Raw genomic sequence first — 22,267 nt, 5'->3', positions numbered from 1 at the left:
ACAATGTTATCCATAATTTGTTATGATCCACACAGTTGAATGACTTTCCATAGTCAATAAAATATAGGTAAACATCTTTCTGGTATTCTCTGCTTTCAGCGAGGATCCATCTGATGTCAGCAATGATTCCTCTTCTGAATCCAGCTTAAATTTCTGTAAGTTCCCTTTTGATGTACTGCCGTAACCGCTTTTGAATGATCTTCGGCAAAATTTTACTTGCTTTTGATATTGATGATATTGTTCAATAATTTCCGCATTCTGTTGGATCACCTTTCTTTGGAGTGTGCACAAATATGGATCTCTTGTAGTCTGCTGGCCAGGTAGCTGTCTTACAAATTTCTTGGCATAGATGAGTGAGGACCTCCAATACTGCATCCATTTGTTGAAACTTCTCAACTGATATTCCATCAATTCTTGGAGGCTTGTTTTTCATCAATGCCTTCAGTGCAGCTTGGAGTTCTTCCTTCAGTACCATCAGTTCTTGATCATGTGCTACCTCGTGAAATATTTGAACGTCAACCAATCTTTTTGGCACGGTGACTTTGGGTATTTCTTCCATCTTCTTTCGATGCTTCCTGCGTCGTTCAATATTTTCCCCGTAGAATACTTCAGTATTGGAATTTGAGGCTTGATTTTTTTCTTTAGTTCTTTCAACTTGAGAAATGCTGAGTGTGTTCTTTCCTTTTGGTTTTCTAACTCCAGGTCTTTGTACATTTCATTATAATACTTCATTTTGTCTTCTTGAACAACCCATTGAAATCTTCTGTTCAGCTCTTTTACTTCACCATTCCTTCCATTACCCTTAGCTACTTATGTTCAAGAGCAAGTTTTGGAGTCTCTTCTGATATCCATTTTGGTTCTTTCTTTCTTTTCTGTGTTTTTAATAACCTCTTGCTTTCTTCATGTATGACGTCCTTGATGTCATCCCACAATTTGTCTGGTCTTTGTTCATTTGTGTTCAATGCATCAAATCTATTCTTGAGACGGTCTCCAAATTCAGATGGGATAAACTCAAGGTCACATTTTGATTCTCGTGGACTTGTTTTAATTTTCTTCAGCTTCAACTTAAATTTGTGTATTAGCAATTGATGATCTGTTCTGTAGCCGGTGGCTGGCCTTGTTCTGACTGATAATATTGGGCTTTTCCATTGTGTCTTTCCTCAGATGTGTAGGATTTGATTCCTGTGTCTTCTATTCGGTGAGGTCCACGTGTATAGTTACCATTTATGTTGTTGAAAAAAAAGGTATCTGCAATGCAATCTGTTAGAAAAGCAAATTCTAATAAACCCAGACCTAATAAATCAGAAACTCTGGGAGTGGAGCACAGTAATCTGGGTTTAACAAGCCCTCCAGGAGATTCTGATGCGTACTAAATTTTGAGAACTACTGCACTACACCATACTGCCTACCCCCCCATTTTTTTTTTTTTCAGTTGCCATTGAATCAATTCTTACTCATAGCAGCCTCATGTGTGTTAGAATAGGACTGTGTTCCATGGAGTTTTTGGTGGCTGATTTTTTGGAATTAGATTGCCAGGGATTTCTTCTGTGGTACCTCTGGGTAGACTTGAACCTCCAAACTTTTTCTCTGGTTTTTAAGCGATTTGACAGAAAATGGAATGTATGTACTGACTTTTCCTGAAGCTCAGCTCAGGAGATCGTTGTTGGTACATTACAAAGTGTCAAAGCTATCTTTGTCTTATGTTATAGATTGAACAGTATCCCCCAAAAGATGTATTGAAGTCCTAACCCCCAGTACTTGTGATGTTTGGAAACAGGGCCTTTGAAGAAGTTATCATTTAATTTAACAGGAGGTCATACAGGAGTAGGGTTCGTAATCCCATCTGAGTGGTGTCCTTACAAAAGAGGAAAAGAGACACAGAGAAATGCTCAGGGAATAACCGCCATGTGAAGGCATATCTTCAAGTCAAAGAACATCAAGAAATTGGACCTGCTGACACCTTGAATTCAGACCACTAGCCTCCAGAACTGAGAGACAATAAATTTCTATTGCCTAAAGCCACCTATTTTGTGGTATTTTGTTACAGCAGCCCCAGGAATTGAATATACCCTACTTTCAGATTCACCAAAAAACCCAAACCAGTTGCCATCACATCAATTCTGACTCATGGCAACTCCATGTGTTTCAGAGTAGAACTGTGCTCCATAGGGTTTTCATGGCTGTGATTTTTTGGAAGTAGATTGCCAGGCCTTTCTTCCAAGATGCCTCTGGGTGGATTCAAACAGCCAACCTTTCCTTTAATAGCCAAATACCTGTGCCATGCAGAACCACCTTCTGCATTCACAAAAACAAAAACTCATTGCTGTCCAATAGATGGTAACTCATAGCAGCTCTATAAAAAAAAAAAAAAAAAAAGACAGATAATTGCCCCATAGGGTTTCCAGGGCTGAAATCTTTATGGGAGCAGAGTGCCACATCTTTCTGATGTGGAGCAGCTGGTGGGTTCAAACCGTCAACCTTTCAGTTAGCAGCCAAGTGCTTAACCACTGCACCACCAGGGCCCCTGACCCATGGTAGAACTGTGCTCCATAGGATATTCATGGCTGTGATCTTTTGGAAGTAGATTGCTAGGTCTTTCTTCCAAGATGCCTCTGGGTGGATTTAAACAGCCAACCTTTCTGTTTGTGCCACCCAGAGTCTCCTTCTGGATTCCGAGGACTCTTGAATTTAAGTTTCCCTCATTTTAGGCCCCATTTCCAAGGTTAAATTCTTGAATCAAATGAGTAGTGGCCAGTTTCTACTTAGAAAGGACTTGAATTATTTTTCTATGTTAGCACACGGAGCAAGCTAGAGAAAGTCTGAGTCTCATAGAATTTTCTTTTACTTAACAATGAATCACACTGAACTCTCTCCTCTTCCAAAATGAATCCACTCCTATTTCCCATATATTTCTGTGACCCCACCTTTTATCACAAAAGCTGCAGTGTTTTCTCCTTACTGAAAAGAAATTTTTTTTTTCAGTGACTAATAATTATCTCAGACAAAGATGCCCTAATTTTAGCACAAGATAAATTTGTCTTCCTCCAAGTTTGCTCCTGTCTTTTGCTACCTTCTCTGCACTGCAGTAATTTTAACTCGTGGTCTCGTTCTCTGCATACTATCTACTGTTCACATCTCTGGCATGTTTGTGAGACTAGAAGGAGCCATAGACCCAAATCCAATTTCATGCTCCTGTTGATATATCAGCAAATTCTCTCTCCCTCTGTCAGTTTTGGTGCCCTGGGATTTCATTTCATTGTCCCTTTCAGTAACCTCCTCCTCCAAAGGTTATTCATGGCCTTTTATGCTGCCTCTTGGTTTTCTCACAGTTCTCCATATCGTCCCTTCTCTATAGCACATCTTGAACATGGTATCTTGTTAAAATTTTCCCCCACACAGGGAAGAAGCATTGTGCTAACTTTGAAATTAGGCCAAGCTTATATCCTTGAGCAAGATGATTACTTCCCTTAGGTTCAATTCCTTGTCTAAAAAACGGGTGCAATACAGTGACTGTCAAACAGTATTGTTGTTGTCTAAAAAAAAAAAAAAAAATTTTTTTTTTTTTTTTTATGTACAGTAGAGTTGATTTCAACTCATAGTGACCCCATATGACAGAGGAGAATTGCCCCATAGGGTTTCCTAGGTTGTAATCTTTACAAGAGCAGATCACCAAGTCTTTCTACAGAGGAACTGCTAGGTGGGCTGGAACTGACAACCTTTCAATTAGCAGCCAAGCACCTAACCATTGCACCACCAGGGTTCCTTCTCGAACTCTAGAATCATCCAGAGGGCTTGGAAAAACAGAAAACAGGCTACTGGGCCCCATTCCCAGAATTTCTGACTCAGTAGGTCTGGGATGGGATGGTAGACTTTACATTTCTAAGAAGGTCCCAGTTAATGCTGATGATGCTCATCTAGGGACCACACACTGAGAACTGCTGATATAATGTTACCAGGATTATAAATCCTGTCTGTGAAGTGCCCAATTCAAAGTAACCACCTAAGGAATATGAGTCTCCCTGTCCTTCCCCTCTGTTCCAAGTTTCCTCAAAGCAAATAGGTGATAAAAATGAATTAAAGATGCTGGATTTGAATGGAGCTGAGGGAAATACCATTGTCATTGGGCAAAGTTTTTCTGGAAACAACCCAATGGAGATATTTCTGTTAAAATAAATTAAGAGTGGTATTTTAAGTAAATGAATCTTTAGAAGCTAATGGTAAATATTGCAAAGGCAGCAGGCAAAGGGCACTCCTATACACTGTTAGTAGGAGAATTTTTAAAAGTACAATTTTGGAGGGCAATTTGGTAGTATCTATCAAAATGTGAAGGATACATACTCTTTGACCCAGCAATTCCACTTCTAGGAATATCTCTGTCAGAAATACACACAAATACATAGGGATATAGTACTATATTTCATACCAATAGCAACTCCTAAATTCAGGTATGCAGGGAGTATCCTTTTTGCCCCTTATAAGTGGAACTGACATCTTTCAAGCCCATGGTACCAGGTGATAAAAATAAATCTCATTCATTTCAAGATTCATTCCCTGACATTTTTCCAGAGTTACATTTGAGAACCAAGAGGCCTGCACAGAGTGAAATTATTGGGGTGTGCGTGTGTAGAGTATTGGGGCTTATGCCCTAATCCATCCATGTTGTTGTCTCCTGACTTGGGTGCGATTCTGATGATACTTAATAGATTTTATATGCAGATAGTTGCTCATGTCTTGACTTCATCCTCGTGGTTCCATCCTATCTAGCCACATTACCCTCTGCTTCTATTACCTCCATACCATGTGGGGCCGCCAGAAACTGAGGCTGAGACTTGACTCCTTTGATACCACTATCAGATGCTTGGGATCATTCTGCCATTTGGTAAATTCTGAGGTTGCCTAGGGCTTTAATCAACTGTTGTTAGCTGTCATTGAGTCAGCCCCAACTCACAGGGATTACATGCACAACAAACTGAAACATTGACCAGTCTTGTGCCATCCTCATGATAAGTTGCAAATGAGACCTCTAATCAACTACATACCTACTTATTTCAGCCCTACTAGTAAAGCAGATCCATAAAGTTCAATTTCTAATTTTGAAAGTGTCATATATTGCCATTTGGAACCTTGTATTATTTTAGTTTTTATCAAATACTGAGGACAATAAAATAACTATTTTGATAGTAAAAATTCTTGCTTTCAGGCTAAGTCCCAGAGATAAGCCACTACTTAATCAGTAACTCAACATGTGAGGCTGTGTTAAGTATATAGAGTTCTATTTTTTGACTGCATTAAAATGAGCCTGTGGTGGTCAAAATAGTTTTATATCTTCAAGTTGATAGCAGCTGTTTATCCTTAAATTTGAGAAAAATTTGGGGAGCTATGTACTTTGCTTTTTCCCCAAAAAGACAGGAATGACTTCACTGTTTAGATACAGAAAGAAATATGTTAAATCATTCAGCCATGATGCTCAGAATAAACTACTTTAAAGCATATTTTGATTGTGTAACTGTTCTCAACAAAACTTGGCTTTCCAAATCTCTGAATGTTATATAACCTCAGAGAAAATACAAAAAAAAAAAAAAAGAATTAACTAGAAGACAATGAGGTTGAGGCTTTTCAGCATACATTTATTGATCACCCAGAATGTGCCAAATGTTATAGATTTAAAGATAGAGAGGACACAGCTCCTGTCATTGAGATCTCAGATGAGCTAGAGAGATAATCAAATAATAGATACAAAGTTCTACAAAATGATAATCACAAAATACAGTGACAGAAAGCATTTATGCTATTCAAGGGTGTTAAGAAAGTCTTCAGAGTGGAGGTAACATTTAATCTGTGGTGGAAGAGGGAAGAAAATACATTTCAAAATTGGGAGCGCAATTTGCCAAGACGAGAAAATATGTCCCAATCATTAGGCTGTAAGTTCCATGTTGGCAGGAAGAAAATCTGATTTATCTACTATATCCTTAATGCCTAGGAGAGTGTCTGGTGCACAAGCGATTATCAATACATATTTGTTGAATGAGTGAAAGCATTATATCAGGCAAAGGTGAGTGGTTTCAGGTTGTTTTATCTAGTTAAGGCACAGAAAGATTGGGGTTAACAGTTGAGGCTAGAACGGTAGATAAAGGCAATGTCCTAACTATGCTTGCTAGGGATAGTGCTTAACCTTGCAGACAATGCGGAAGCCATTAACAACATTTGAGTAGTGCAGTAATGTGAGTATACAATGTTGAATGGATCTTTTCAAATTGCTTGGGAATTGATGACAAAAGCCCACATATAAGTACCAAGATGTGCTAAGTAGCTCACATTATAAACAGAATGGTCAATTATTCAGGGGAGATACCTTACCCCAAGGCTAAAACAAAACAGGTTTTACCTTGACCTACCCTTATTTTCCCCCAATGCGCTACACACATACAAGCACAAGAGAAAAGAAAAAGAGATCGTGTAGTGTTCTTGGTGAGGTGGGATGTCCCCTCACTTGGCCAGGATTCCTGGACAACTCTACAGCAGCCATGGAAATCAAAGTGGTCCTCTTCTGTGCCCTCTGAGGGCCACAGGACTTGGGATGATGGTACTCCTCCTTGCCTTTGACATTTCTTCACCTACAAATTATAGAACAGATTGTTTTTCTAGGTAAACTATTCCAGTAAACCTTCTGACTTAATCCATTTCTAGACTAGAATAAAGGGCCAGTCTCAATGTTCTGCTTCAAGAGCCACCATCGGGGCATGCATATCAAACTTTCCAATTATTCTCCCACCATGTTTCCACTGCATTCCGATGCACCACCAGTGTTGTCCACAGATTCCGCAACAGGTTGGGCATTCAGCCAAGAAGCAAGATGCCTAGCTCCACTCCTTTCAGGGACCCCAAGCTCCTATTCCTGACTCACACCCACAAGACCCACCACTTGGCTTGGAGATGGATAGGATACAAACACAGGGAGGAGGGGAGGAAAGCCTCTCTCAACAAACATTGCCCTGGAGGGTGTTTGACTTAAGTTGGAATTTTAAGAGGAATAGTTCCCTCACCTCTTAGTTTAGGGGTTGAAATGTGAGACTAATTAGCACTTCTTGTCTTCTGCTGTGAATTTTAGAAGCCAATTTCTGGGCAACAGGAAAAGTTTCATTCAACATTCAGCAGTGCTAATCAATAGAATGTAATGCAAGCCACACATTTGTTTTTAAATTACTTAGCAACCTCCTTAAAAAATAGAAAGAAACCAGTAAAATTAATTTTATAATGTACTTCAACCCAACGTATCCAAAATATTGCATTTTAACATGTAATCAAAACAAAATTATTAATAAGATATTTTGCATTCTTTTTTCCTATTAAGTCTTTGAAATCTAGTGTTTACATTTATAGCACAATTTCTACTACCCTTGTTTCAAGTGCCCAATAGCCACATGTAGCTAGCGGCTACTATTTTGGACAATGTCATTGTATATTAACTTGTGACAAAAGGTAGCAATTTCTTATAACTCATAGGATAAGTCCAAATTCCTATTACAAATATATTTTTTGTTTTAAAAGGTTATATTGAAGAGTGGCACAACCTATCTGTCAGTTTGTCCTACCGTGGTAGCTTGCATATTGCTGTGATACTGGATGTTAAGAAATTAAATGACATTCTGCAGTAAAAGATCTTTTTAAAATCTTAAAAAGCAAGGATGTCACTTTGATGACTAATGTGCATGTTGGGGGAATGGTCTGCCTCTATGCATTCCATCCAATCTGCCTAAGTAAAGGCTTGGTTCCAGAGCATTCTTTGATAAGGAGGCCGGGAATTCGGTCACCTTCTCTCTCCCAGTTTCTTCTCCTTATCAGAGAAGCTTTTCCCTACTCTAGGCATGGAGTGACTTTCTCTGTCTCTTGCACAGCACAGGCACCATGTGGCACCTGGCCAACCCCACTTTTATATCTGTTTCTGGTTGGAGGGAATGGGGTCTCTTGTACAATGCACGAGACTTACATTGTATGTAAGTCTCCCTAATAAACTCCTTAGCCAACATGCTGGAGTTGCCCGCCTCTTTCTTCAGTTTCTTGGTGCCCTCCATTTTCAGAGGCAAATTTTGAGTTACTGGTCCATGCCTAGACAGTGTGCCTGACCCAAGTCATGGTATTTTCAATCACCTTATAAAGCACATAAAAGCTGGACATTGCAAAAAGGAAGAATAAAGAAGAATTGATGCATTTGAATTGTGGTGTTGGCAGAGAATATTGAACATATCGTAGACTGCCAGAAGAATGAGCAAATTATTTTTGAAGGAAGTACAGCCAGAATGTTCCTTAGAAGTGAGGATGGCAAGATTTCATTTTATTTGCTTTGGACAAGTAATCAGGAGGGATCAATTCCTGGAGAAAGACATCATGTTTGGTAAGAGGGTCATCGAAAAAAAGGGAGGCCCTCTGTGAGATGGATTGACACAATGGATTCAACAACGGGCTCAAACATAGCAAAGATTGTGAAGACGGTGTACAACCAGGCAGCATTTTGTTCTGTTATATATAAGGTCACTATGATTCAGAGCCAGTTCCACAGCAACTAACAACAACAACATGATCCTGGAAGCTATGCCACAGGTATTTCAAATACCAACAGGCTCACCCTGATGGTCAGGTTTCAATGGACCTTTCAGACTAAAATACACTAGGAAGAAAGGCCTGGTGATCTACTTCCACAAATTCCATATGGATCACAACAAAATATTGTCGAACATAGTGCTGTAAGATGAGCCCCCTAGATTGTAAGGCACTCAGAATACATAGTGGCCACACCAATGAACTCAAGCAGGCCAACAAACAGGAATATGGGGCAGGACGGGGCAATGTTTCATTGTATTGGGCATGAGGTCACTAGGAGTTGGGGCTGGCTCCGTGGCAACTAACAACACCAACATTGAAGAGTTAGGGAAGGGTCACATAAGTAGGTCTAGCACCACAGCCTTGGTGACTACCTTCTTTATATGTCCTTACTTTCAAATCAATTATTTGGAAACTCTCGTTTTTAAAACTCTGAAAGGAATATTTTTCCTAACACAGGTTACTAACTTAATTAAATAGAGGTGAATTTCTAGAATTCACTTGTCTTTGAGCTTTGCATCATGTCGTTGTTAGTTGCTGTTAGGTGCTGTCGAGTCGATTCCGACTCATAACAACCCTATGTAGACAGAACAAAACACTGCCCCCGGCTGCACCATTCTCACAATCATTTTTATGCTTGAGCCCATTGTTGCAGCCACTGTGTCAATCCATCTCACAGAAGGTCGTCTGCTTTTTCGTTGTCTCCTTTACGAACCCTGATGTCCTTCTCCAGGGACGTCCTTCCTGATAACATATTCAAAGTGTGTTAGATGAAGTCTCACCATCCTTGCTTCTAAGGAGCATTCTGGCTATACTTCTTCCAAGACAGATTTGTTCGTTCTTTTGGCAGTCCGTGACATATTCAAAATTGTTTGCCAACACCATAAGTCTTCCTTGCTCATTGTCCAACTTTCACATGCATAGGAGGTGATTGAAAACACTATGGCTTGGGTCAGGTGTACTTTAGTCCTTAAAGTGACTTTTTTGTTTTTTAACACTTCAAAGAGGTCTTTTGCAGCAAATTTACCCAACGCAATGCATCATTTAATTTCTTTATTTCTGCTGGTTCCATGAGTGTTAATTGTGGATCCAAGTAAAATGAAATTCTTTACAACTTCAATATTTTCTCCATTTATCAGGATGTTGTGAGGATTTTTGTTTTCCTTATATTGAAGTGTAATCTATACTTAGGGCTGTGTTTTTTGATCTTCATCAGTAAGTGCTTCAAGTCCTCTTTACTTTCAGCAAGCAAGATTGTGTCATCTGTGTAACACAGATTGTTAATGAGTCTTTCTCCAATCCTGATGCCCTAGTCTTCTTCATATAGTCCAGAATCTTGGATTATTTGCTCAGAATTCAGATTGAATAAGTATGGTGAAAGGATACAGTCCAGATACACAACTTTCCTGACTTTAAACCAGGTAGCATCTCCTTGTTCTGTACAAACAACTGCTTCTTGGTCTAAGCACAGATTCCTCACGAGCACAATTAATTGTTCTAAAGGATTCCCATTTTTCACAATGTTATTGATTATTTGTCAGGATCCACACACTCAATAGCCTTTGCATAGTCAATAAAACACAGGTGAACATCGTTCTGGTATTGTCTGCTTTCAGCCAGGATCCATCTTACATCAGCAATGATATCCCTTGTTGTATGGCCTCTTCTAAATCTGGTTTGAATATCTGGCAGTTCCCTGTTGATGTACTGCTGCAACCTCTTTTGAAAGATCTTCAGCAAAATTTTACTTGCTTGTGATATTAATGATATTTTTCAGTAATTTCTGCATTCTGTTGGATCATCTTTCTTTGGAATAAGCAGAAATATGGATTTCTTCCAGTCTGTTGGCAAGGTAGCTGTCTTCCACATTTCTTGGCATAGGCAAGTGAGCACCTCCAGCACCGCATCCATTTGTTGAAACATCTCAGTTGGTATTCTCCCAATTCCTGGAGCCTTGTTTTTCACCAATGCCTTCAGTGCAGCTTGGACTTCTTTCTTCAGTACTGTAGGTTCTGGATCATGTGATACCTTCTGAAATGGTTGAACATAGATCAATTTTTTTTTGGTACAGTGACTCTGTGTATTCTTTTCATCTTCTTTTGATGCTTCCTGTGGCATTCAGTATTTTCCCATAGAATCTTTCAATATTGCAACTCAAGTCTTGAGTATTTCCTTCAGTTCTTTCAGCTTGGGAATTGCCGAGCATGTTCTTTCCTTTTGGTTTTCTAACTCTGCACGTGTCATTACAACACTTTATCTTTTTAAGCAGCCCTTTGAAATCTTCTGTTCAGTTTTTTTACTTCATCATTTCTTCCATTCACTTTTGTTACTCAATGTTCAAGAGAAAGTTTCAGAGTCTCTTCTGACATCCATTTTGGTCTTTTCATTCTTACCTGTCTTTTTAATGACCTCTTGCTTTCTTCATATATGATATCATTCCACAACTCGTCTAGTCTTTGGTCACTAGTGTTCAATGCAACAAATCTATTCTTGAGATGGTCTCCAAATTCAGGTAGGATATGCTAAAGCTTGTACTTTGGCTCTCATGACCTTGTTTTAATTTTCTTCAGCTTCAACTTGAACTTGTGTATTAGCAGTTGATGGTCTGTTCCACAGTAGGCCACTGGCCTTGTTCTGACTGATGATATTGAATTTTTCCATTGTCTCTTTCCACAGATGTAATTGGTTTGATTCCTGCGTATTCCATCTGGCTAGGTCCACGTGTATAGTTACCATTTATGTTGTTTAATAAAGGCATTTGCAATGAAGAAGTCCTTGGCCTTGCAATGTTCTGTCAAACGAACTCCAGCATCATTTCTGTCACCCACACTATATTTTCCGACTATTGATCCTTCTTATTTTTTCCAACTTTCGTATTCGAATCACCAGTAATTTTCAATGCATCTTGATTGCTTGTTTCATCAATTTCCAACTGCAGAAGTTGGCAAAAATCTTCAATTTCTTCATCTTTGGCCTTAGTGGTTGGTATGTAAATTTGAATAATAGTCATATTAACTGGTCTTCCTTGTAGGCATATGTGTATTATCCTATCACTGACAGTGTTATACTTCAGAGTACATCTTGAAGTTTTCTTTTTGATGATGAATGCAATGCCATTCCTGTTTTATTTGTCATTCCCGGCATAGTAGACTACATGATTTTCTGATTCAAAATGGCCAATACCAGTCCATTTCAGCTGACTAATTCTTAGGATGTTGATGTTTATGGATTTTATTTCATTTTTGATGACTTCCAATTTTCCTGGTTCATACTTTGTACATTGCACATTTGCATTATTAATGGATGTTTGCATCTGTTTCTTCTCATTTTGAGTCATGCCATATCAGCAAATGAAGAACCTGACAGCTCAACTCCATCCATGTCATTAAAGTTGACTCTACTTTGAAAAGGTGTGCCTTCCAACCTAAGGGGCTTATCTTGCAGCATTAAATCAAACAATGTTTGACTGCTGTTCATAGGGTTTTCACTGGCTAATTTTATTACTGTTATACTCTAGACGAAGGTTTACAGAGCATATAAGTTTCTCATTAAACAATTAATACACATATTGTTTTGTGACATTGGTTGCTGACCCCTTGAAATGTCAACACTCTCCCCTTCTCACCTTGGGTTCCACATTTCCATTCGTCCAGCTTTCCTGTATTCTCTTGCCTTCTCATCCTTGCCCCTGTGCTGGAGTGCCCATTTAGTCTCATATACGTGGTTTAGATACCTGTATTATTGTTTGTTTTATGGGCCTGTCTAATCTTTGACTGAAGGGTGAACCTCAGGAGTGACTTCAGTACTGAATTAAAAGGGTGTCCAGGGGCTCAGTCTCTGTCAGATCAGTAAGTCTGGTCTTTTTTTGTGAATTAGAATGTTGTTCTACATTTTTCTCCAGCTCCGTCCAGGACTCTCTATTGTGATCTCTGTCAAAGCGGCCAGTGGTGGTAGCTGGGCACCATCTAGTTGTGCTGGACTTAGTCTGTTAGAGACTGTGGTAGTTGTGGTCCGTTAGTCCTTTGGACTAATCTTTCCTTTGTGTCTTTGGTCTTCATCGTTCTCTCTTGCTTTAGACTGGGTGGGACCACACTGGCTAATTTTTTTTTCAGGAATAGAGCACCAGGTTCTTCTTCATAGCCTGTCTTAGTCTGGAAACTCAGCTAAAACCTGTTCACAATGGGTGACCCTCTGGTATTTGAATACTGATGGCACAGCTTCAAGCATCATAGGAACACCCAAGCCACCACAGTACAACAAACTGACAGATGCATGGGGTTTGTACCATTTTATACCATAGGTTTTTTAAATTGATAAATGTTTTATCTCTTAATCCACAAATCAAGCTTTCTTTCCACAAAGGCAGTTCAAGGTAGTTCATTGCCAATGGATAAGTCTACTTTCAATGCCCTGACAACTAAACAGGAGCTGGGTATTCTCTATTCTATCTACCCTAGATTTATTATTTTTTTTCAGATTGAGCAAGGAAAAAAATCAAGATATAAAAGATTAAGTAAAATAGCACTCATTATTATTTTATTTGATTTTGTTTTTTGAGTTAACAAGTTGCCTCATTCCACATCGACTTTGTGAGGTGCTTATGACTTACTTTATGAAGGTGAAAACTGTGATGTAAACTGTATTCCATGGGTTACTTAGCACTCTGAGGATGCCCAATAAATAGAAAGACTTATTGAACCACCATACACCATGAACTTTCTAGCTCATCCATCCTGCCAACTTCCAATGCAGAACTATTATGAATAGATGGGTGGTTGGATGGATTAATGAGTGAATTTATTTGATAATTTGATATTAACATTTTGGTAGCTATAATTAAATCATACTTCTTGATCTTCCATGAATCATAAGGAGAATAGTCTCACTTGTATTGATAATAAAGCCTAAGAATCAACAAATACATGGTAAGCTACCTATCTCTGGAAATATTTAAGCAGAAGATAAAGCCCAATAAACTCCATTTATTATCATTCTGTAAAACAAGAAACCTACCCCCAAATAACCTGCTGGTGCCTCAACATCCAAACACATTGATGATACTATGAAATTTGATAGTCATAATGTTAAGTGTGAATTATTCAAAACTGAACTATATTCAGTACAGTTTTAATGATAAATATGTTTTATTTCTTCACAGTCATTCATTTATTAAATTCATTAATTCAAGAAGCACTTATAGAGCACCTACTATGTTCCAGGCACTGTTCTAGGCTCTGGAAAAGAGAAAAAATTCCCACTTTAATGGAGCTTAAATTCTATTAGAATATTTACTTCAATAGGTACTCAATCACTATATTTAAAATGTTTAATTCAATCAAGTATTTGAATTTAATTCAAGCACTTAATGCTTTTAATTCAATTCCTATTTAGTAAAAAATCTACAAGGTAAGTGGTAAAACTAGGGCACCAACCAAGGCCTTTTGATTACAAAATTTATGTTCTTTTTACTACACTGTGATAAGTACTATACTTGTCTTTCTATTCAGCTGAAGATTAGTTTAGGAAATCTACAAGACCTTTTTCAATTCTCCAGCTTTCTCTTTCTAGCTCTGTAATAAAATGTTCTAATCCACATACAATCTCAAGAAACTTAAGTTTCAATTTGAAAATGGAGATAATAAGACTAAAGATAATACTGAGGATGACAAGTCATTCTCATAGGATTTTACAAGGAAGGATTATAAAAGACTTGAAAATGAAAATTCAGTATAATCATATCTTTATAGATTTGATTAAGATGACAGAAATTATACAGTAAGCTGGAGCTGTTCCATTTTCTATTCAAATACGTTAAACTCAGTTCTTACAGAATTGTTCTGAAATGTGTTTCTCAGGTTAAATTCAGTTCTGACTATTTCCTTGTAAGTCATGTTAGTCCATATTATTAAAGCCCATCTACCTCCTCAAATAATATATCCTTATCCCCTCCATACTACTCTTGAACACCTACTAAAAATATATTTTGTATTAAAAGATTGGATTGAAAGGTAGTAGAGAGAGCAAGTAATATGCGGACAAGAAAGAGCTGGGGGAGACAATTTCTTAAATAATTGGAGATCATCCAATTATTTGGAAAATAACTTGTTTTAAAATCCCTGGAGGAAATACATTTCCTATCTCTTTTTATTTTTGCAGCTTCACTACCTTATTTAAATAAAGGCTAGTTTCTAAAATTAGAAAACCAGAAAGATGTTTACCTGTGTTTTACTGACTACACAAAGGCATTCAACTGCATGAATCATAACAAATTATGGATGACAACACGAAGAATGGGAATTTCAGAACATTTAATCGTGCTCATCAGAAACCTGTACATAGATAAAGAGATAGTCATTTGAACAGAACAAGGAGATACTATATGGTTTAAAGTCAGGAAAGGTTATAACCTTACACCATATTTATTCAATCTGTATGCAGAGCAAATAATCTGAGAAGCTGGACTATATGAAGAAGAATGAGGATTGGAGAAAGGTTCATCAGCAACCTGCAATATGCAGATGGCACAACCTTGCTTGCTGAAAGTGAAGAGGACTTGAAGCACTTACTGATGAAGATCAAAGACCACAGCCTTCAGTATGGATTACACCTCAACATAAAGAAAACAAAAATCCTCACAACTGGACCAAAAGCAACATGACGATAAATGGAGAATAGATTGAAGTTGTCAAGGATTTCATTTTACTTGGGTCCACAATCAACACTCATGAAAGCAGCAGTCAAGAAATCAAATGATGCATTGCATTGGGCAAATCTGCTGCGAGAGATCTTTTTCTAAAGTGTTAAAAAGCAAAGTTGCCACTTTGAAAACTAAGGTACACCTGGCCCAAGCCATGGTGTTTTCAATTGCCTCCTATGCACGCAAATGCTGGGCAATGAATAAGGAAGACTGAAGAAGAATTGACACCTTTGAATTATGGTGTCGGTAAAGAGCACTGAACATACTACAGACTGCCAAAAGAAAGAATAAATCTGCCTTGGAAAAAGTACAGCCAGCATGCTGCTTAGAAGCAGGGATGGCAAGACTTCATCTCACACACTTTGGACATGTGATCAGGAGGGATCTGTCCTCGGAGAAGGGCATCATGCTTGGTAAAGACATCATGTGCTAAAGAGGGTCAGCAAAAAAGAGGAAGAACTGAAATGAGATGGATTGACACAGTGGCTGCAACAATGGGCTAAAGCATAATGATTGTGAGGATGGCACAGGACTGGGCAGTGTTTAGTTCTGTTTTTCATAGGGTCACTATGAGTTGGAACTGACTCAAAGGCAACGAACAACAACGACAGTTTCTAAAATTAACTTGTCTAAATTTTGTATCACAACTTAAAACAAATTTAATTAAAACTATGACCTTCCAAGGAAACCCTGGTGGTATAGTGGTTAAGTGCTACAGCTGCTAACCAAAGAGTCAGCAGTTTGAATCTGCCAGGTGCTCCTTGGAAACTCTATGGGGCAGTTCTACTCTGTCCTATAGGGTCGCTATGAGTCGGGATTGACTCCACAGCACTGGGTTTGGTTTTCTTAGTATGACCTCCTAAACCACCAATTAAACTTCCTTTTTTGAGGCAGATCAAGGCAATTCACTTGCATATAGAGGGATAGATGCCCTCAATGCCACAATCAGAGCCTCTCGACCATCCCCTTGGTTCCGCTCTACATTTCTAACTGCTTTATGAAGTGTTGCCTTCTTAAGGGAGCTGCCGATACATCAAAATCAAAATGTTATTTTTCAGTTTCCTTCTTGAACTTCCCCTGCCTCTGGATTTCATCCATTCCAATATCATTCATTAAATAATTTAATATGCCAGATGCTTGACTGCTTGTTTGTATCTTAAAGATAGAATTTGTGTCTTAAAAACCGAAATTACCAAACAAAAAATATGTCCTCATTAGACTGCAATAAAAAACCATTGCCGTCAAGTCAATTCTGACTCATAGCGACCCTACAGGACAGAGTAGAACTGCCCCATAGGGTTTCCAAGGAGCGCTGGATGGATTCGAACTGCCAACCTTTTGGTTAGCAGCCATAACACTTAACCACTATGCCACCAGGGCTTCCTAGACTGCAATAGAGGATGCAAATTTAAATAAGTCATAGTACATCTTCTCCATTTACTCACAGTCTGGGAATGAAAGAATGAAGTCAGGTGCAAGAAAAAAACAATGGAGTGCAGAGCAGTAACAGAGGCAAGCATGGAGTCTAGAGGAAGCATCAAAAAAGGAGCTGTAGCTCAGACTAAGGACTCAGAGAAAGTTTCCTAGTGAACAGGATCTGAAGAGTGATCAGGATTCTTCAAAGAAAGTGTGGCCTGAAGACAAGTCTCTGCTACTCTTTTCTGGACTTTTTACCAATCATGAAGCTCGTCACTGGCATGTTCCATATGCTTTATATCTCGCATTGGAGATGGTGAGTTCTGTAAGTCAGGGCTTGTGTTTGGCACAAATTTCTCCCTGGCACAGACCCTAGAATAATGTCTTTAAGACACAAATGTACAGGTGAGCAGTCCCATTCTGGAATACACATGTGACTTGGGATTAAGAGTCACACAACCCAGTGAAAATGCTTACATTAATCACATTGGAAATACATCTTGCTAAAGGTAAAATTTTGCACATGTTGAATTAGATACAGACATTTGAAACCTTCTAAGGAATAGCTGAGTAATTATTTCCCAATTGTCCTTTGCTTACTAAAGCTAAGTCCATGAAGCAGCTCTAAAGGAATCATTTTCATTTTGTTTAGCAGTGCACATTTGTCACACCTCACGTAGAAGGGTGTAGACAACACAAGAGAATACTGAACTGTGCTAAAGAGGATAACAAATTTTTTCAAACCGTACATCAAAATGATGGCATTGAAAATCAATTCAAGACAAAGCAATTTAAACCTAAAGAGACAGATTGAATTGTGGCTTCCTTCACCCCTCTCTTCCCGTGTCCCCACTCAGTCCCAAGAATTTTGAAGGAGGAATTTTGAAATATTGTTAATACACAGCACTGGGGAAATTTTATAAATATTACAGCTGTTGAGGGTTAAAAATGATGTATTTTTGGAGGTCAACGTGAATGTTATATGTAACCCTCAAAATTGACCCAGGAACCCCACTTTCAAATGTTTATCCAGGTACTAAAGTTTATCATACAAGTGACACAAAATTTATCATTTTATATCACATCTATAAGTACTGTGATGGAAATATATCCATAATATATTGCACAATTTTTTTTTTTTTAAACCTTAGTCACACAGAAGATATATAATATGATTCTATGTTTGGTAACTAATAAGAGATAATGAAGAATGTGTTCATATCTGAGTGCACACATTGTACACACACACAAAAACAATGTCTGGTAAAATATAACCTTAAATGTTTATAGCAGTTATCTCTGATTAATAATACTAGAACCAAATAGTTTCTTTATTACTTTTCTTTTTTTTTTGCAATAGATAGACATTACATTGATATTCAGAAGATCTATTAAAATTATTAAAATACCAATCCCAACTTTCCCATTCTGTGTGTATTAGATGTGTGTCCTGGTGTGGCCTGCAAGTTTCTCTCCCTGCCACCCACCCCCATGATGGGGATCCGTGGTCTCTAACCAGTGTGTATTTTTCAGGAGTAGGACATCCTCATGGCAATTTTAAGCTAGAAGAGGAAGAGGCTATTTGAAATTAAAAACGATAGGAAAGTTTATTTACATGCAAGTGCTGGCCGGCATCTAATTTTTTATAAACACAATCACATTTGCTGAAAAGCCTGACTTTTCAAAGCCTGGATACATGAAATGGCCAAGTCCCACATCTTTAACGTGTGGACTTCCCTTACTCTTACAGCTGGTAGTGGCTTTGCTTTTCTTTGACCTTCAAGTTAGACAGCCCAACCACAATATCATATTCAATTTTCTCTATCTCCTGGGCGTTACTCTGGACTGTAAACTCTTTGAAAGAGGTCATGTGTTTCCTTTTCTGTTCCCCAGGGACTAGATTGCAGCTGTTTAGACAGAAGACGCTACTAACTTCCTCAGTTGCATGAGGAGAAAGAAAGCTGTGTGCCCTTGGCAATTTGAAAACAGCACATTTAAAAAGATATGTTTGCGGTCCTTTTAAAAAACGATTTAACAAAGCATGTATTTATAATAAGTATTTGGAAATCGTATGCATCAGTCTTCATTGTAGGCAAAATGATGAGCAAAATGTTTACTGTGTATATTGAAATCATCCATGGTTGCTTGAAATTATATGTCTAAATCAAACATAGGAATAATACAAGGAAAGAAACAAACAAGCCCCTTTCTGGGCAGCTAATTCTAGCATTTTTGGTAAATGCTAGTTTGTTTTCAAATGATCTTTTCCTTTGGAACAAGGGAGATAAACAAATCACATATCTGACAGCTCATTGTCTTGTAGGATACAGAAATACCAAGTGTGGGGTAATATTTGCTAATGAATTTAAAATATGATGCCATGACATTTGTAAGATGAGAACTAAATAGTTCAGGGTACTGAAAAGGATAAATTCACCAGGAGCAAGTCCTTCCCTGTCCAATGGAGTGGCATTTACATTACCTCCTTCGAACAGCAGCCCCGGAGCCTCCTGAGAACTGCACAAGTTAGAGTGAGATTCCAGGCTCCAGCCATGGATGAAACAAGCCAAGGATTTCAGCTGCAATTCTTACTCATGCATACAGACATGGCGTTAATGACCTTCACAGGAACTTAAACCTGAGAAAAGATAGGGACCTGGCACAAGCCCACAACACTCAGAGATTTCAGCTTTAGGACAATGTCATATCTTGTACTTGGAGACAGAAGAAAGGGTCTGGAGGGGCAGTGCTGCACAGATCTGAAGGTGCGTACCAATCGCCTGTGAGTCTCGTTAAAATGCAGGTTCTGATTCAGGAGGTCTGGAGTGGGGGCCTGGAGTGCTGCATTTCGAACAGGCTCCCAGGGATGCTGATGATACAGGCCTTAGGGCTGAGTAGCAAGCTCCTGGGGTCCTATAAATCATCCTATTGTATATTGAATCCATAGGTGCCTTAGTTATCTATGCTGCTGTAACAGAAATACCACAAATGAATGGCTTTAATAAACAGAAATTTCTTTTCTCACAGTTTAAGAGGCTAGAAGTTCAAATTTAGGTGCTGGCTTTAGGGGAAGTCTTTCCCTCTCTCTAAGCTCTAGAATAAGGTCCTTGTCTCTTCCAAGCTTCTGCTCCTGGGCAGTCTCCATGCGCTTGGCAACTCTCTTCACCAGTCTGTATTTTCTAGCTTGTGTTTAATCTCTTGTATATCTCGAAAGAAATTGACTCAAGACACACCCTACACTAACCCTGCCTCATTAACAAGAAACAACACGTTCTTAAATGGGATTATAACCACAGACTAGAGATCAGGATTTACAACACATGTTTTAGAGGGACACAATTCAATCCATAACAATAGGATTCCAAAGCTTTGGGAAGCCAAGCATTTTGGCAAAGACAACTACTTAACCTAGTAGAAGGTAGAACCTAGTGGCTGTGAGCAGCCCCTGAGGTACAGGGAAGCTTCGGGCCTGAACTAGGTAGGGCCCTGTCCTGTTACTGGATACCTGGCACATGCTTCAGCCACTCTTGACCCCAGGTATGCTCAAGGAGAGCACCAAGAGGGCTCCCAGGGCACAGCATAGACAGTGGAGCCATACCTGCAAGGCATAGCCTTGTGATGCGCAGAGACTATATCCTCATTTCAAGGAGGAGCACAGGAGATAATACTAACCTCTTGCTCTTGTGGCCTCCCAGGCATCAATTTTCCAAAAGACTTTGAGCCCCTTCATTCCATCCCCACTCCCTGTGGAAGGTGAGGCCAGACAGTTGCCTTATTTCATCATTGCATCATCTTCACAGATTCCCAAAGCTCCTCTCTGTGCCCAGAGAGGTGGCAGCCTCTGACTTGCAGTCTTTAACTACCACATCTCCCCTCCCCTGATATTCATGGCCCCATGGTGGCTTTGTGCAAATTAGAAAAAGACACCCCTTCCTGTGCAGGTGGGGTTGAGGGTCACACCAAGTCACTATTTGTCGGTGGAGCTAGGCTGGATTGAAGATCCCTGCTCATCACGGGGCTTAGTAAGCACAACCTGTACCATCTTCTCAGTGTCTTTCTTGTTGCTTCTCCCTAGAACCATAGGCCTGCAGAGCCCATTGGTGCCACTGGAGCCCCTGAGTACATGTCCACCTGCAAGGGAGGAGGTGAGGATGTCCAGGGACAAAAGAGCTCGGAGCTTTTCCAAAGTGACCTGCTCCCCAACCCAGCAGTATCTGGTTTTTCTTGGCTAACCTGGGACTCCACCGTTGGGCAAGGTTGCTTCTCCCAGGTTTTTGCTACCTACTTGCAGGGCTTGCAGATAGCCTTGAGGAGAATGGGGAATGAAGAGAGACCCTTCAGGGCTCTTGAGCAGCCCGTGTGGAAAGATGCCCCAAGTCTTCATGCTTGATGGACACTCCTCTTCTACTTTGCTGTCTGTGAATCAGCTCTGTGGGCCCTGAGAGCAGCCAACTCATGCTCCTGCCTGTGACAAGGGAAACTGTCAAACATAGCCCTGAATCCTTGCCAGGCCACCTACGGTTTCTGTAGTATTACCTTAAATATGCTAGATAAACCAGAAGCCTAAAATATCTCAGCACTTAGAATAATAGAATTTAGTCTCTTTGTCTTTCCTTAAGTTACATTCTTAATTCATTAAATTTCAGGCTTTCTCTGTTGATAAAACAAATTTAAGGTCATAATTCCATAGATTTTGAAGTGAAGCATTTATGAGTGTGTAATTAAAACTAATTGCAAGATAATTTGTTATTAATAGCCATCTGATTTCCACTGCAATCTTCTGTTTAGTTGAGTGTTTTTAAATTTCCACATGGTTCTGGTTTTTTCTTCATGATTTTTTTTTCTAGTTTTTTGGATTGATGAGAACGTGGCCTCTGAGGCTCTGTTTGTGGTGAAGTAAGTGATCCACAATTGTCTATGCTCTGATAATTTAAGAAAATAATTACGTTCTCTGTCAATAAAATACAGAAGTTTAAAAAACGCATACGTTTGTAAATATGTGAAAAGCAGTTTGCTGATCCTATTTTCAATGCATTGTATCATGCTTGAATTATCCTTATATTTCTGGAGGTTTTTGTTTCATATATTTTTGATGATGTGTGCCAGGTGAATAAAAATATAAACTTTAGTTTGGACTGCAACTTTTGCCCTGATATAATAGCCCCTTTGTCTCATTTCATACAGTTGCTGTAAAATTTGCTTTATTTGATATATTGTTAATGTTAGCCAGTCTTACATTTTGCATTTTCATTATATGACTCTGCACATCATTTTCTTTTCAATCTTTATTTTACTTCAAATGTGTCTTTTAAAAAAATATTTTATTTTTGTTACTATTGTTGAGAATGTACACAACAGAACATATACCAATTCAACAATTTCTACATGTACAATTCAGCAACATTGATTAAATTCTTTGTGTTGTGCAACCATTCTCACCCTCCTTTTCTGAGTTGTTCCTCCACCGTTAACATAAACTCACTGTCCCCTAAGATTCCTATCCAGTCTTTCTAGTTGCTGTTGTCAATTTGATCTCATATGGAGAGTTCTTAAAAG

The sequence above is a fragment of the Elephas maximus genome, chromosome 23, assembly GCF_024166365.1.
Source record: "Elephas maximus indicus isolate mEleMax1 chromosome 23, mEleMax1 primary haplotype, whole genome shotgun sequence".
Classification (NCBI taxonomy): domain Eukaryota; kingdom Metazoa; phylum Chordata; class Mammalia; order Proboscidea; family Elephantidae; genus Elephas; species Elephas maximus.
Note: the sequence above shows the minus strand (reverse complement) of the source record.